The sequence below is a fragment of the Polyergus mexicanus genome, unplaced genomic scaffold (genome assembly GCF_030449975.1).
Source record: "Polyergus mexicanus isolate NDT 795.1 unplaced genomic scaffold, iyPolMexi1.0 SCAF_21, whole genome shotgun sequence".
Taxonomy (NCBI): Eukaryota; Metazoa; Arthropoda; class Insecta; order Hymenoptera; family Formicidae; genus Polyergus; species Polyergus mexicanus.
In genome coordinates this window covers 2,221,880-2,237,219 of record NW_027223341.1, presented here as the reverse complement: position 1 = coordinate 2,237,219, position 15,340 = coordinate 2,221,880, and positions in this window count along the sequence as shown.

The following is a 15,340-nucleotide window of genomic DNA, read 5'->3' as shown; positions in this document are numbered from 1 at the left end:
TGACATCCTCATCTTCAATAATAATAACTTCTTGATCAGCCATAACACATATTGTTAAGATCGTCGTAAGGATGAAGACGGTTGCGTATTATAACGTTACACACTCCTCTCAATTATATATTGTAGTTTCATATCTTTTGTCTCCTTCTAACTGGAGTATCACGTCTCATCTACCTCATCATTTTTTCTACATCTTTAGCAGAGTGTGTCGAGAGAAAGATTTAAGTTTTGCAGACTGTGCATATCTATTACACAGTTTTATTCATACATAAAGGATGGGATAAATAATTAAATTCACAGATAATTAGTAAAATCACTTATTTATTACAAGCCTCGTGAAGAATATCATTTACAGCACATGTCAATAACTCACAATCTATGAGCGATTCGCTGTTAAACATATCACTTTCATGTATAGTTTTTGTAGCATCGCATACATTAACAATATTATTCTGTTGTAAAACAGTTACAAATTGTTTGAATTTTTCATTTACAATATGCGTATTTTCGCATAACCAGTAATACATATGATCTATACATTTTTTAAAATCGAATAAATAGAATAGAGTTGGCGGCTTCATATATAAAGAATTATTTGATAATCCAATTTTTATAATATTCGAATCAGATATTTTAACCACTTCGAATGTCAAATCTCGAATCCGCAATGGGATTTCAGCCGATTGTAGAAGTCGTTCAATGTCCGCACGTTTCTGCATTAGCGATTTCCACGTTTCAAAGGGCAATATTATTTGATTGCCCCGATTATCGCCGAGAACCAATTCCACGCAAGATACTGCTCCAACGTTTATTCCAATGTCCAAATATTTGTACGACGTCGGAGTTAGGGCGTATCGTCTTCCGAGTATACGAACCGCGCGACGAGACTCGGATGAAATGCTAGGGAGTAAAAACAATATTATTTATATAAATATTTAAAAAGTATAAAAAATATTTAAAAAGTATAAAAAATATTTAAAAAGTATAAAAAATATTCAAGTTAATTAAAACATACTTGTTACATTTCTTCTTACACGGTGAAGTTTCATCAGCATCTTGAATCGGAACGTAATAATTCATGCGGTTTCCTTCAGTGGGATACATTTTTATATGAACCTTTCACACAAGTGGTTGATGCAATACTGAACGTATTGAACATATTTAAAATATGTATTAGCGTTTCAAAATTGCAATGTGGTGGGGGATTATTGATGACGCGATATTTTTTTCAATTTTTCCATTCAAGCGCCGATATACGGCTGCTTCGCGATGACATCATCACCAGGTGTGAGATTTAGCCGAATGCACAAAAATGCAACGTAATATAAAATTTGCAAGCGCCGATGTGCGGCTGCTTCGCGATGACATCGCCTATAGATATCAGATTTCAAACGTGCGTGTCAAAACATGACAAAATTCTAAAATATAAGGATAATCCTCACGATTAAATTGCACTAACATTGGGCAGCTGCATGTAATTTGAAACTTTTGCGATACATCTGGGATTTGGCATCATCTCTAGACGACAAAATGCAATAATCGACATTAGCCAAAATGTACGTGACAAATCGCGAAATAAAGATTTAGATACACATGATGGAAAGAGACATCAAGATAGAATATAAAATCATGGTAAAGAGGCACACCCTGTCAGTATTTTCGCCAACCGAGACAAGAGCTGTTAAAAAGCACATCTTGTTAGCAAAAATTTTTTGTATAAATTTGGAAATATGGCGGAAAACAATGCCGAACGAAATCTACGCGAGCAATCTGCAAGGGTGAATTCGATAGAGGAGTACGTTGCATGGGAGCAACGATGCGACGAATATATCGAATCATTAGAAGGGCAAAGTCGAATCAAACGCCCACGATTATCGATTGGGATTCGACAATCGCTGATTGCCCGAATTGCACGACTCGAGGGATTGAAGAACTCGTTACGCACACGTTTTGTACACGCGGGTGCAGGATGCAGCACGCGGCAACACGGATTGATTTGGCGAGAGATCGATACGGCGTTCGAGAGCCGCATATTGACTGGTGCGGTTATAAATCATAATCACATCGAGCCTCGTCAATTTTTCGAGGATGCTAAAGACATTGTGCTCAAACACGTGCAAACCATGCTGAAAAAACACTTTAATGTGAAAATTAATACAGTGTTCAATGGTGAATTTGTGACGGGTGATAAACGCGCAAATAAAAGTATCAATACGAGAAACTATGAACTCTTTCGCACATCCGATTTACGCGAATGGTACGAGCGGCGCGTTGTCGAGCCCACTCTAGCATCGCTTGAAGAATTTCAAGAACGCGATAGCGGGTGGGCATTATCGCGAATACTCGATTTAAATGTAAATATAAATAAATATAATCCATTGCGCGCGGGATGTCACATAAAATTACCGCGAGAAATAATGATGAAGAGAGCAGTAATCAACGTGCAATCTAATGACAATGCGTGTTTCGCGTGGTCTGTGGTTGCCGCTCTATACCCAGCTGAAGATCATGTTTATCGGGAATCTTCGTACCCGCATTACACGACAGTGCTGAATCTCCAGGACATTGAGTTTCCAGTGAATGTGAATCAAATTAAAAAATTCGAACATGCCAACAATATCTCAATCAATGTATATAGTATCGAGGAAAAGAACATTGTCCCGATACGTCTGAGTGAACTGAAAAAAGACAAACACGTCAACCTGTTGTACGTGGAAGACAACAACGTTGGACATTTCGCGTGGATCAAGAATCTATCCCGCCTCGTGAGCTCGCAATTGAGCAAAAAAGAACACAAGAAATATATCTGCGATCGGTACGTATATATTTAATAAATTATATTAAAGAAATCTTTGAACAAAAATTAAAAATTATTTCTTTTACAGATGTTTGCACTACTTTGGCTCGAACGACAAGTTACAATCACATACGGTGGACTGTCGCGAGATGAACGAGTGCGCTATCCGATTACCGAGCGATAAGGACAAGTGGCTCACGTTCACCAACTATAATCGGAAGGAGCGGCTTCCTTTCGTCGTGTACGCCGATCTGGAGTGTGTTTTAGAGAAGACGGAGGAAGAGAGAAACTACCAACATCACAAAGTATTTAGCTTAGCATATTATGTACATTGTTTGTACGATGATTCGTTATCCGCGTATCATTCTCGTCGCGATATCGATTGCATATCATGGTTCGTCGAAGAACTTAAAAATTTAGCACTGCGTGTAAAAAGTATTTTATCAGCTAATGTCCCCATGGTAAATTTAACATCTGATGAATGGGAAAATTTTCATAGCGCGACACAATGCCACATTTGCGAGAAACCATTTGTACAAGACGATACACGCGTACGCGATCATTGCCATCTGACCGGGCGATACAGAGGTCCCGCGCATTCAAATTGTAATCTAAATTATAAAGATTCTTTTTGCATTCCAATAGTTTTTCATAATTTATCCGGTTACGATGCGCACTTCATTATCAAGGAAATAGCTACAGCGTTCGAAGGGGGAATCGAGTTACTTCCAATAACAAAGGAAAAATATATATCATTTACGAAAAATGTTAATCTTACCGAAGAGAAATCAAAACATCATATTAAATTGCGTTTTATCGATTCGTATAAATTTCTCACAGCTAGTCTCGATAAATTGGCATCATTCTTGAATAATGACAAACTCAAAATTTTTATATCTGAATTTCAAAATTTATCGAATGACAATTTCAATTTATTAACACGGAAGGGCGTCTTTCCATACGAATATATTGACTGCGTCGACAGGTTGCAAGATACGTGTTTACCGCCGCGCGAATCATTTTACAGTTCCTTGACCGGTGACACGATATCCGAGAGCGATTACGCGCACGCCGAGAACGTGTGGAAGCGGTTCTCCATTCGAACGCTGGGCGAATATAGCGACTTGTATCTCAAAATTGATGTCTTGTTATTAGCAGACATTTTTGAAAATTTCCGCGTGAGTTGTATTAAAAGTTATGGGCTCGACCCTGCGTATTACTACACTCTTCCCGGATATACGTGGGATGCCATGTTGAAGCATACAAATATTACATTCGAATTGCTTACGGATATCGACATGGTTTTATTTATCGAACGCGGAATACGCGGTGGTTTGAGTCAATGTTCCAACAGATACGCACATGCTAATAATAAGTATATGCAGTCGTACGACCCATCGAAACCTTCAACGTATCTTACCTACTTTGATGTAAATAATTTGTACGGATGGGCAATGTGCCAACCCTTGCCCTATGCAGATTTTCGATGGGTCGACGACGTATCCGATTTTGATACATCATCGATCGCGCTCGATTCGCCTATAGGCTACATCCTTGAAGTCGATCTCGAGTATCCGCAACGTGTTCACGATGCGCACACTGATCTACCGTTTTGCCCGACACGCGACAAACCACCTGGTAAGCGGCAGGATAAGCTGCTCGCAACCTTATACGATAAGAAACGTTACGTAATACATTACCGCAACCTGCAGCAATGCACGCGACACGGACTTCGCGTTACAAAAATACATCGAATATTACAGTTTTCGCAATCTCCATGGCTTCACAGTTATATCGAACTGAATACACAATTCCGAACACTCGCGAAAAATGATTTTGAAAAAAATTTATATAAATTAATGAATAATGCGGTATTTGGCAAAACGATGGAAAATGTGCGCAATCACGTTAATATTAAGCTCGTGACACATTGGGATGGAAGATATGGCGCAGAGGCAATGATCGCAAAACCAAATTTTCATAGTAGAAGCGTGTTTTCGGAGAATCTGATCGCCGTTGAATTGCGCAATCTCGAGGTGAAATTTAATAAACCAATCTACGTGGGTATGTGTATACTCGACATATCCAAGATATGTTTGTACGAGTTTCACCACGATTATATGATACCTATGTATCGAGAGAAATGTAAAGTCATGTACACCGACACCGACAGTCTCATATATCACATCGAGTGTAAAGATGTATATGAGAATATAAAGTGCAACGTTGACAGATTCGATACCAGCGATTATGCGGTGGACAATGTGTACGGTATACCGCTCGCGAATAAAAAGATACCGGGTTTAATGAAGGATGAAAATAATGGCGCCATCATGACCGAATTCGTCGGGCTTAGGGCAAAAATGTACGCGTTGCGAGTAGATGGTAAGAAAGACACAAAAAAGGTAAAAGGTGTCAAGAGTAACGTCGTCGCGAGAACGATAACGTTCAACGATTACACGCGGTGTTTGAACGAAGAGATCGAAATGACGCGTCAGCAGTCTTGTATAAGATCTAAATTACACGAAGTATACACTATTCGCGAGACAAAAATTGCTCTAAGTCCGTACGATGACAAGCGGTATATCGTGCCCGAAACCACCGACACGCTACCGTGGGGACATTACAAAATACCGTTGTAAATAAAAATCATGTATATTTATTGTAAATAAAAATTGTATATTTATTGTAAATTAAAATTATATGTATATTTATTGTAAATTATATGTATATTTTATAAAGTGTACAATTTTGTTTATATATTTGTAAAATATCTTTAATATTATGTATTATTGTTAACATATTTATAATATATTATTTTTATGTATCCAAGAATTCTGCGTTGCATCAAATCCCAGCCATTTCACATAAACCTCATCGCCCTTTTTGCGTATTACCTTTTCCACGAGATGTATGTCGGGATTGGCAACGCGTTGTAACTCGTATTCGTAAAATCCGCCGGCGACGGAATTTCCGCGCGAATCTTTGAGTGCATAGGTCACGGGATTAGTTTTCTGCACTTTAACGATCTTAAACACTTCGGTTGACCAATTTGGTGTGTAACCTTTGTCAAAGATGGTCTTAAATTTACTCACGCGTACTGGATCGCTTACTTTGAATCTTGCCGGTGCCGCAATCTTTACGTTGTTGTATACGTATTTAAAAGTTTATCGGCGATCGCGGGGGTAACATCGATAGGTCTCATGCCGATAGTGCGATGTTTTCGCGCATTGTACTCTCTAACGAGCCGGGACAACGCGTCGATCCACTTGTAATTTCCATTAAACGTAAACATTTTCCACATATTGCTTTTTAACGTTCGGTTAAATCGTTCCACGACCGAGGCTTTCATAATAGAGTACGTCGAATAATGATTAATGCTGTGTTTCTTCACGAGTTTCTGTACATTTGTGTTGTAAAATTCTTTTCCTCTGTCGGTTTGAAAATTTTTCGAACATCTTCCATCGTCTCGAATTATCTTTGCGATAGCATCAGCCGTCTCGTTTCCACTCTTGCTCTTGAGCGGTACAGCCCACGCATACTTGCTCAACACATCGATAACTGTGAGTATATAGTTGTAACCTTTGTTGAATCGTGCATATGGACGCATCTCGACCACGTCCGCCTGCCACAGATCGTCGTATCCTCGTACTATGACACGTCTACGTGGGAAATTTTTTCTCGCTGGAGCATGCAATTCTTCCACGAGCAGCTGTTTTTCAGAGATCTTTTGCGACATATTTGATCAAGGCATAATTTGCAATAACGAGATAATTCCTCCACATATATTCTTTATATATCTTTCTTCTCATGCGCTGAATTAGATGTAGTCTGCGTGTGAGTTGCATACCGAAGCATTTTCTGCATCTCATCCATCATTATTTGCAGCGTTTGCACATTCGTCTCGAGCGTGATTATTTTTTTCTCAAGTTCTTCCTGTCTGTCTTCCAAAAGCTTGACACGTATTTCCACGTACTGTTTGTTTGCTGCATCAGTATCATCTTCCGGTTGCGCTACGCGTCGTATCTTGCGCGACCTTGCGTCAAAGCCGGAGGCTGTCTGACACAGAGCGTTATCGCGCACGTAATTTCTTAGTAATCCATTCCATTGATAGTATGAGTTGTTGGGTGTTCCCAACGATAATCCGAATTTATTAATCGACATTTCGATACAAACAATAATGACAGACTGACTCGTTTCGCCGACGCATAGATTAATTTATAATAAGGCCAGCTTCGAAAAGTTCCTCGATAATTGATAATATTTCATTGTCGTGGGCATTGTTGCCGGCTTGACGCGAAGCTTCCAGCAATCGCAAGCGATCTACCAACTCGTTGGGATCATTCCAATGCACGTAATCGATCTTATTATTGTTTAACGTCATAGCGCGCGGTATGTTTATACCTCTTCCAGCTTTTTTTCCAGGCGCTATTATATTTTTAATAGAGATTAATGGTGCTATTATATTTTTATACTTGTATCCCTTGTTACTTAACACTGGATTACGCATATCATTGCCACGTCTATGTGCATTTGTTGCCAGTAATATATTTTTGTATTTAATTTTATCATCATCATTGTATACGTCACCGTCGGGTATTCTCTTGAAAATCAACTCATAGAGACCTGGTGTTCCCACATATCTTATTCCACCGATAATTATATTGTCATCTTTATCCACATCAAAAATTTAATCACCAAGCATCATTCCTTCGTTGCAAAATTTAACACCGTAAACATAATCCATACTGTTATTTTTATCTTGACTCAAAATAGCTCCAACATATTTTTGTCCTAGTGGACCCAGATGTGTGCGCAATGTATTTTGACCCTCGGACGTTTGTAGCAGATGTTGAACCGATGTCACAAGCGTTTCAGGCATGGTTTCGAAAACTTCTTCCACATACGGAGACGATCTTTCGTGCAATATTTGACTCGATTGTACATCTTTTATCGGAGTAAAAGTAATCACATTCGATATTTGTTTCATTCGCTTATGTTTCGATTGATTTGGAGTAGAAGTTATTAGCGAATCGTTCAATGATATATTTGACCTTGTTCGCTTTGTTCCAGACTCTTTTTTCAGATGCTTGTCTTCGAGCATACTCGATGGTTCGATTTTCGCTTCATTAGATTCCACATTGATTGTATTTTCGACATGTTGTTTTAGAGGTTTGATAATTGGTTTAAAGTGCCTCTCCAATGCGACGTCTTCCTCCATTTGACCGGTTTTTAAAGAACGATATTTTTTGCGGATTGATTCGCTCGTTTTTACAATCTCTCTCGCAATCTTCTCACGATCGTCACTGTCAATCGTCGTCGTCATGTTGCTCGATCGATGTATCGATAGCGACTAACCACTTTAGGGTATTGCAAAATCGTTAAATCCTTTTCGATATCTTCCATTAGTTTGTAAACTGTCTTTATCAATCACTACAAATCCATACTTGTGTTGCCAACATTTCTGACAGAATACGCGAAAATCGCTGTAAGACATGTCAGTATTTACATGATCGTTGTACACATGTTTCAAGTTTGTACCATCTTGTTTAAATAAAATCAGTAAATTTGCATTGTCCCGTATAAGATGCTTAGGTATCTTGGCATACGTTTGACAAAGATAGAAACAGTCGACGCTCGAGTGTCGACCCATTGCAAAGTACTCTCTTATCGTATCTTGCTTATCGCACGCCACGTCGTCAAAGATAAAAATGGAATTCGGAAGCGCCTCGCTCGGTGGAATAACGTCACTATTATTAGAGAATGTAAAATAGCCAATTTCATCGATCGATAATAGCAAATTTTCCAAGTATCGATATTTCGGTTGTTGAAGCGATTTCGAATATACGTACACATTCTCGAAATGTACACCGTGTGGACTTTCTATCAAACTTATCAACACGTTAGTTTTACCGCAATTCGAAGGACCGCAAATGATACCGCGTATAGTAGTCGGCAGCATGTTTCCATGCTTGCGTATTTCTTTCTCGGACATTACTCGTGTTTTATCGTCAAAATTTATCACTTTGATTATCGTCGCTTGTCGCGCGAACCGCATGTCTGCTCTCGCAAATCTCAAATCAGATTTTGGAAAATGAGTCATCGGGGCCCTATTTATAGAGGCGCACCGAATCGAAACCGCTCAGTCTCAAAAATGTTTCTTCTTCTATCGGTTGACAGCGATATTCTCGAGCTTACCACCGAGCAGTTACAGATTATCTCCAAGATTGTTTTACTGCGAGACTTTGGTAGCTACGTGGAACAATTGTGGGACAAGCTTCCCGAACATATAAAAGCTGACTCAGAGGTTCAACAGTATCGTCGATGCACGCGACATTATAATTTGTCGTGGCAACAAACACATTTCGACGGTCCAACATCGTTAATAAAAAATTGTGACAAATGTCAGCAAAAATTATAAGAGGTAGCGGTTTGTTAAATCGTGCGATAAACGCACTTCCTATCGAATTACATATTCCAGGCTATCAGTTTTGCGGACCAGGAACTCATTTAGAAACACGATTGGCTAGAGGCGATCGAGGTATCAATCCATTGGATGCCGCGTGTCGCGAGCACGACATAGCTTATTCCCGAAGCAACGATCTCGGTCAACGACACGTTGCGGATAATATACTCGTTACGAAAGCGCGAACGCGTATTACCGCGAGAGATTCGACTCTTGGCGAAAGAGCAGCCGCTACAGCTGTTTGGGCGGCTATGAAGGCAAAGACAAAATTCGGTATGGGGCTGAAAACAAAAAAATCATCTATGAAGAAAAAGACTGCGAAAAAACGAATACTTCCTATAGCGAAGCGCGGTGGTATCTTACCAATTTTACCATTATTGGGAGTTCTCGGTTCGTTGGCTGGCGGAGCAGCGGGAATCGCGAAGGCGGTGAACGATAGCAAGGCGACGCAACGTCAGCTCGAAGAAATGCAGCGTCATAATCGCGCCATGGAAGGTCACGGACTTTATCTCGCTCCATACAAGCGTGGACGAGGGTTCTCAACAGCAGCCAAGAAAAAAAAAATGTCAAAATAAAAATGCCTGCCGGTGTAACAACCAATGTACAATTGGAACAGCTTGCAAGACGTATGCGTATACAATTTTTTAGAGGTGTTTTCATGCGCAATAATTTACCGATAAACGGTGTACGACGAAATGAGAGCGGTATCGTCAATTTGGATGAGGTCGATGGTTCCGGTACTCATTGGGTTGCGTATGCAAAGAGGGGAGATCGTGTAGTATATTTCGATAGTTTTGGAAATCTGCGACCGCCCAAGGAATTAGTGCGATATTTTGGACAGAATGTTGCAAATATAGAATACAATCACACGGCCTATCAAAATTATAATCAAAGTATTTGTGGACAATTGTGTCTTGGATTTCTTCAAACGGTCGATGATCGATATAAATTTAAAGCCTGACAATTCACCATCGCGACTCAGTATTCGTTTGACAGTTTTCCAGCATGTCACTTACACTTACGTTGACCGGCAAGAGTAGCGTGCTTGCTGTAAGTAACTTTCCGGCTATAGATTTAGACGATGGCGATTACGAGCTTGGTTTAACGGACTTTGAAACGTATCATACGATATCGAACGTGAATTCTTGGAATAATAAATTTTATTTTGATAACGACGATAAGGAAATTACGATTCCCGAGGGATCATACGAATTACACGCTATAAACGAATATCTCCGACATGCAATTTTACGACATCGACGCGTAGTTGATTCCAACGATATTGTTGATGACGAAGAACATGATGAATATCCAATAACGCTTCGCGCTAATCATAATACGCTAAAAAGTGAAATCAAATGTGTCTAGAATAAATTTTAGTAAACCGGGCAACGTTGGATCGTTGTTGGGATTCTCGTCGAATCGTATATTACAGCCTCGGAAATGGCACGAATCGGATGTACCAATAAATATTATTAGCGTAAATATTATTCGTGTAGAATGCAGCGTAACCACTGGCGCGTACAGCAATGACAAGCGCGTACACACGATACATGAATTTTCACCGAGCGTGCCGCCAGGATATAAAATATCGGAAACGCCAGCACAGATCATTTATCTACCGATCGTCGCACGGAGCATTACTGATTTAACGATACGCATTGTTGATCAAGAAGGACATTTGCTCGATTTTCGAGGAGAGGAAATTACCGTAAGATTGCATATACGGCGGCGGCAAAAATAAAGCCTTTGACAAATGAAATACTTGTGTTGAACGGAAGCACGGAGCACGCGAGAGACAATATCTTTGCGAGGGACAATATTTTTGCGAGAAGGCGAGTGGCTGCTGTATCGTTTGACAATAATCAGATATCTGGTTACGCTAAAAAGAAGCTCAGCGCGTTGAATCGCGAGTTTTTAAAATCATTGGGATTCGTCGTACGAAATACATAACAATATGATTGACATCTTGAATATCGGAGATGAGCCGATCTTTGACGATCGTATCATCAAGATTGAGACTCATACGTACAATCCATACGCCAACACAACGCTTGGATATAGCGACGAGATACGGATACCGATACAGCATCAAGATTTGTACACGTTACCATGTGAAAGTTTTCTATACGTCGAAGGAAAGTTGATGGTGCGTAAAGTAGCTGAAGAGGGAAGAGTGGTATTGGGAAACAATTGTGTCGCGTTTATGTTTGATGAACTTCGATATGAACTCGACGGTGTGGAGATTGACCGCAACAGAAACGTTGGAATAACTTCCACGATTAAAAACTATATCTCTCTAACAACCGAGAAAGGTAAAATCTTGGGGAATGCTGCGTGGAATATGTCACATAATGCTGTTGAATCTTACTTCAATTTTTGCGTGCCGCTAAACATACTATTGGGTTTTTGCGAAGATTATAAGCGAATTGTGATCAACGCTCGTCACGAATTAATTCTGATACGTTCGCGCAACGACAACAATTGCATATTTGGACATGCTTCGACTGAAGCTGATATCGAATTATTCAAGATACAATGGCGTATGCCGCATGTAATATTGAGCGAGGTCAATAAACTATCCTTGCTGCGCGCGTTGGAAAGCGGGCGATACTTGAATATCAGTTTTCGCTCTTGGGATCTATACGAATTTCCTCTATTGCATAATACGACCAAGCATTCGTGGACCGTGAAAGCCGCCTCTCAGCTGGAGAAGCCGCGATACGTGATCTTTGCGCTGCAGACTGGTAGAAAAAATGCTGTGTCAAAAGATATTACTACATTCGACGACTGCAAATTGACCAACGTTAAACTCTATCTAAACTCGGAATTTTATCCCTACGATGATTTGAATTTAGATTTCGATAAAAATAGATTCGCCCTCTTGTTCGATATGTATTCTCGTTTTCGCAAATCTTATTACGGATGTGATAATGATGATGTGTTATTAAACATTTCAAAATTTCTACATTGCGGTCCTCTCGCGGTTATCGATTGCTCGCGACAAAACGAGTCTGTCAAAAATTCCACCGTGGACGTGAGATTAGAGTTTGAGTGCAAGGAGGATATACCGACAAATACTACCGCCTATTGTCTCATCTTGCACGATCGTGTTGTCGAATATTGCCCATTGACCAACGTAGTTCGTAAAATTACCTAAATCAGCAAATATCCCCTCCAATGTCAAAATATATAAAGATTGAGATTTTGACGATCGGCAACAGTTGTACATCGTTCTTGTAATCGTACGGTAATATTATCAGCATGATCGCGCCAACGTTTGTGGATCTGCAGGGATTCATTATTGGGAGAAACTTTGTCGTGAAGGAAGTAGCGATATTGAGAAATGGATCTGTTCTCTCTCATTACTTTTTTGCAAGTCCCGTACCATGGCGTGCGCTTACAAAATCTGAGAGATGCCAAGCTTCATGGTTAATCGGACATCATCATGGACTTCAATGGGAGGATGGAAACGTTCCATACAGCTTCGCTAGGCGTTTAATTACGAGAGCTGTGATGGGTGCGACGGAAGATGAAGATGGAGCATCTCCTATCGTGTACGTTAAAGGATGCGAAAAACGAGAATGGCTGGTCGATATACTTGACGATGATGCGAGAAACGACGTTATTATTGAGACCTTGGATGCGGATTATGAAGATATCACTTCGTTAAATAAGCTAGATGTTACTAATACTATGCGCTGTGAAAAACATTTGAAAAATTGCGCTTTACAAAATGTATTTAAAATATTCAATTGGTGGACGAATCATCATAAAGATTCACCCAAACATTATTTAGAATAAACTACTGTTAAAATATATTTTATTCTCTCTTATTCTTCCCTTTTCCTCTTTCATATCCCAGTATGCGAGTATTAAATTTCAGTACGTGACGTTAGATAGCGGCGTCAGCCACCTTATCAGGCTACGGATGTTACATTTCAGTACATGCACATAGACTTTAAATATTTGAATGGTGTATAAATAATTGTTTTGTCGTTCGTTAGCCGTTCAATAGTTGTTCAAAACCGTTCGATAGTCGTTCAAAGCCGTTCAAAGCCGTTCGATAGCCGTTCAAAGCCGTTCGATAGCCGTTCAATGGCCGTTCGATAGTCGTTCAAAGCCGTTCAAAAGCCGTTCAATGGTCGTTCAAAGCCGTTCGATAGCCGTTCAATGGCCGTTCGATAGTCGTTCAAAGCCGTTCAAAAGCCGTTCAATGGTCGTTCAAAGCCGTTCGATAGCCGTTCAATGGCCGTTCGATAGTCGTTCGATAGTGGTTTACATATTATAATATATTATTCATATTTAAAAGGCTTTAGATATTCGCTCGTGAAAACATGCTAACTTTTGTTTTCTTATCAAGAGCTGAGAGTAAGCGTTCTTCGTAAGTGATACATCTCCTACTATAAAATGTTTGAGACAATGTCTATCCCGTTATGTTTGTCACAAAGTGTTTGACAGTCAGAAGTGAGTGACTTAAAGAACGACGAATAAAAATGTTTCGTCTTAATCTGGTAAGTAGTGTTCAGTGTTTTGGTATGTGTGTGCGACATTATGTGTGATATGTATTAATTAATAATATATTTCAGTTCGTGCAAATTGATGTCATCCACCGCCGATACATGCGGTGGATGAGAGGAAATTTGCGTTGGGCGCATGCGAGCTTGTGGGGTGACACTCGCGAAGCCCGCGAGTGTGCATGCGTGCACCCAACGCAATACGAAGATATTTTTTATTTACGGCCTCTTTTCGGCTTGGAGCCGTACGAAGAAGAGGAGAATTGGGAGCCGGAGGAAGAGGAAGAGGAAGAGGTGTCAGATGTGGAAGAAAATTTAGAGGAAGAGGTAGAGGAGGATTGGGAGGAGGATTGGGAGGAAGAGCTTGCGGCTCCAGGAGGATAATGTAAGTATCTATTTATAAAAATATTATATTAATATAAATTTAATTTTTAATATTTAATATTTTTCTGTTTCAGAAGGAGCGCCGCCTATATATATATATATATATATATATATATATATATATATATATATTTTTATTATTATTATTTTTATTATTATTATTTTTATTTTTATTTTTATTTTAACACACACACACACACACACACACACATTGTAATATACACAATTATGAAATAAATTATTATTATTATTGTAATTAAAGCATCAATTATTTCTACACCTTCTTCTTTCCTTTTCCTACATGCATGCCTCGCGCTATCTCATCGGTATATGCATGCCTCGCGCTATCTCTCTTTATCTCTTTCTCCCGCGAACGTCATCCTCTCCCTCGTGCCTGTGATCGCCTCGCGCCGCCACGCATATGCTCTCTCTCTCGCATCGCCTCGCGCTATCTCATCGGTACATGTATGCCTCGCGCTATCTCTCTTTATCTCTTTCTCCCGCGAACGTCATTCTTTTCCAACACCATTGCCACACCTACAAGCGGCATCGTACCTTCGCGTTCCCTCTTTCCCGCGGTCCCCGCACCTACCGTTCCGCCGCGGTCCCCTCCCCCTCTCCGCGGTCCCCGCACCTACCGTTCCGCCGCGGTCCCCTCCCCCTCTCCGCGGATCCCGCGCCTACCGTTCCGCCGCGGTCCCCTCCCCCTAATCGCGGACCCCGCGCCTACCGTTCCGCCGCGGTCCCCTCCCCCTCTCCGCGGACCCCGCGCCTACCGTTCCGCCGCGGTCCCCTCCCCCTCTCCGCGGACCCCTTGCCTACGGTTCCGCCGCGGTCACCCCCGTGACGTCATTCCCACCCCATGACGTCATTCCCACCCCCCGTGACGTCATACTCACCCCCGTGACGTCACCCCCCCCCCCGACGTCACCCCCCGTGACGTCAACCCCCTCCCCCGTGACGTCACCCCCCTCCCCGTGACGTCATCTCCCTCCCCCGTGACGTCACCCCCTCCCCCGTGACGTCACCCCCCTCCCCCCGTGACGTCGCCCCCTCCCCCTCCCCCGTGACGTCACCCCCCTCCCCCGCCGGTTTCCCCTCGCCCCTCACCCCCCCTCAGAGGACCATGGCTTAGAACCGGCCTAGATACACTACTTCTGACTACAAAGTTTAACA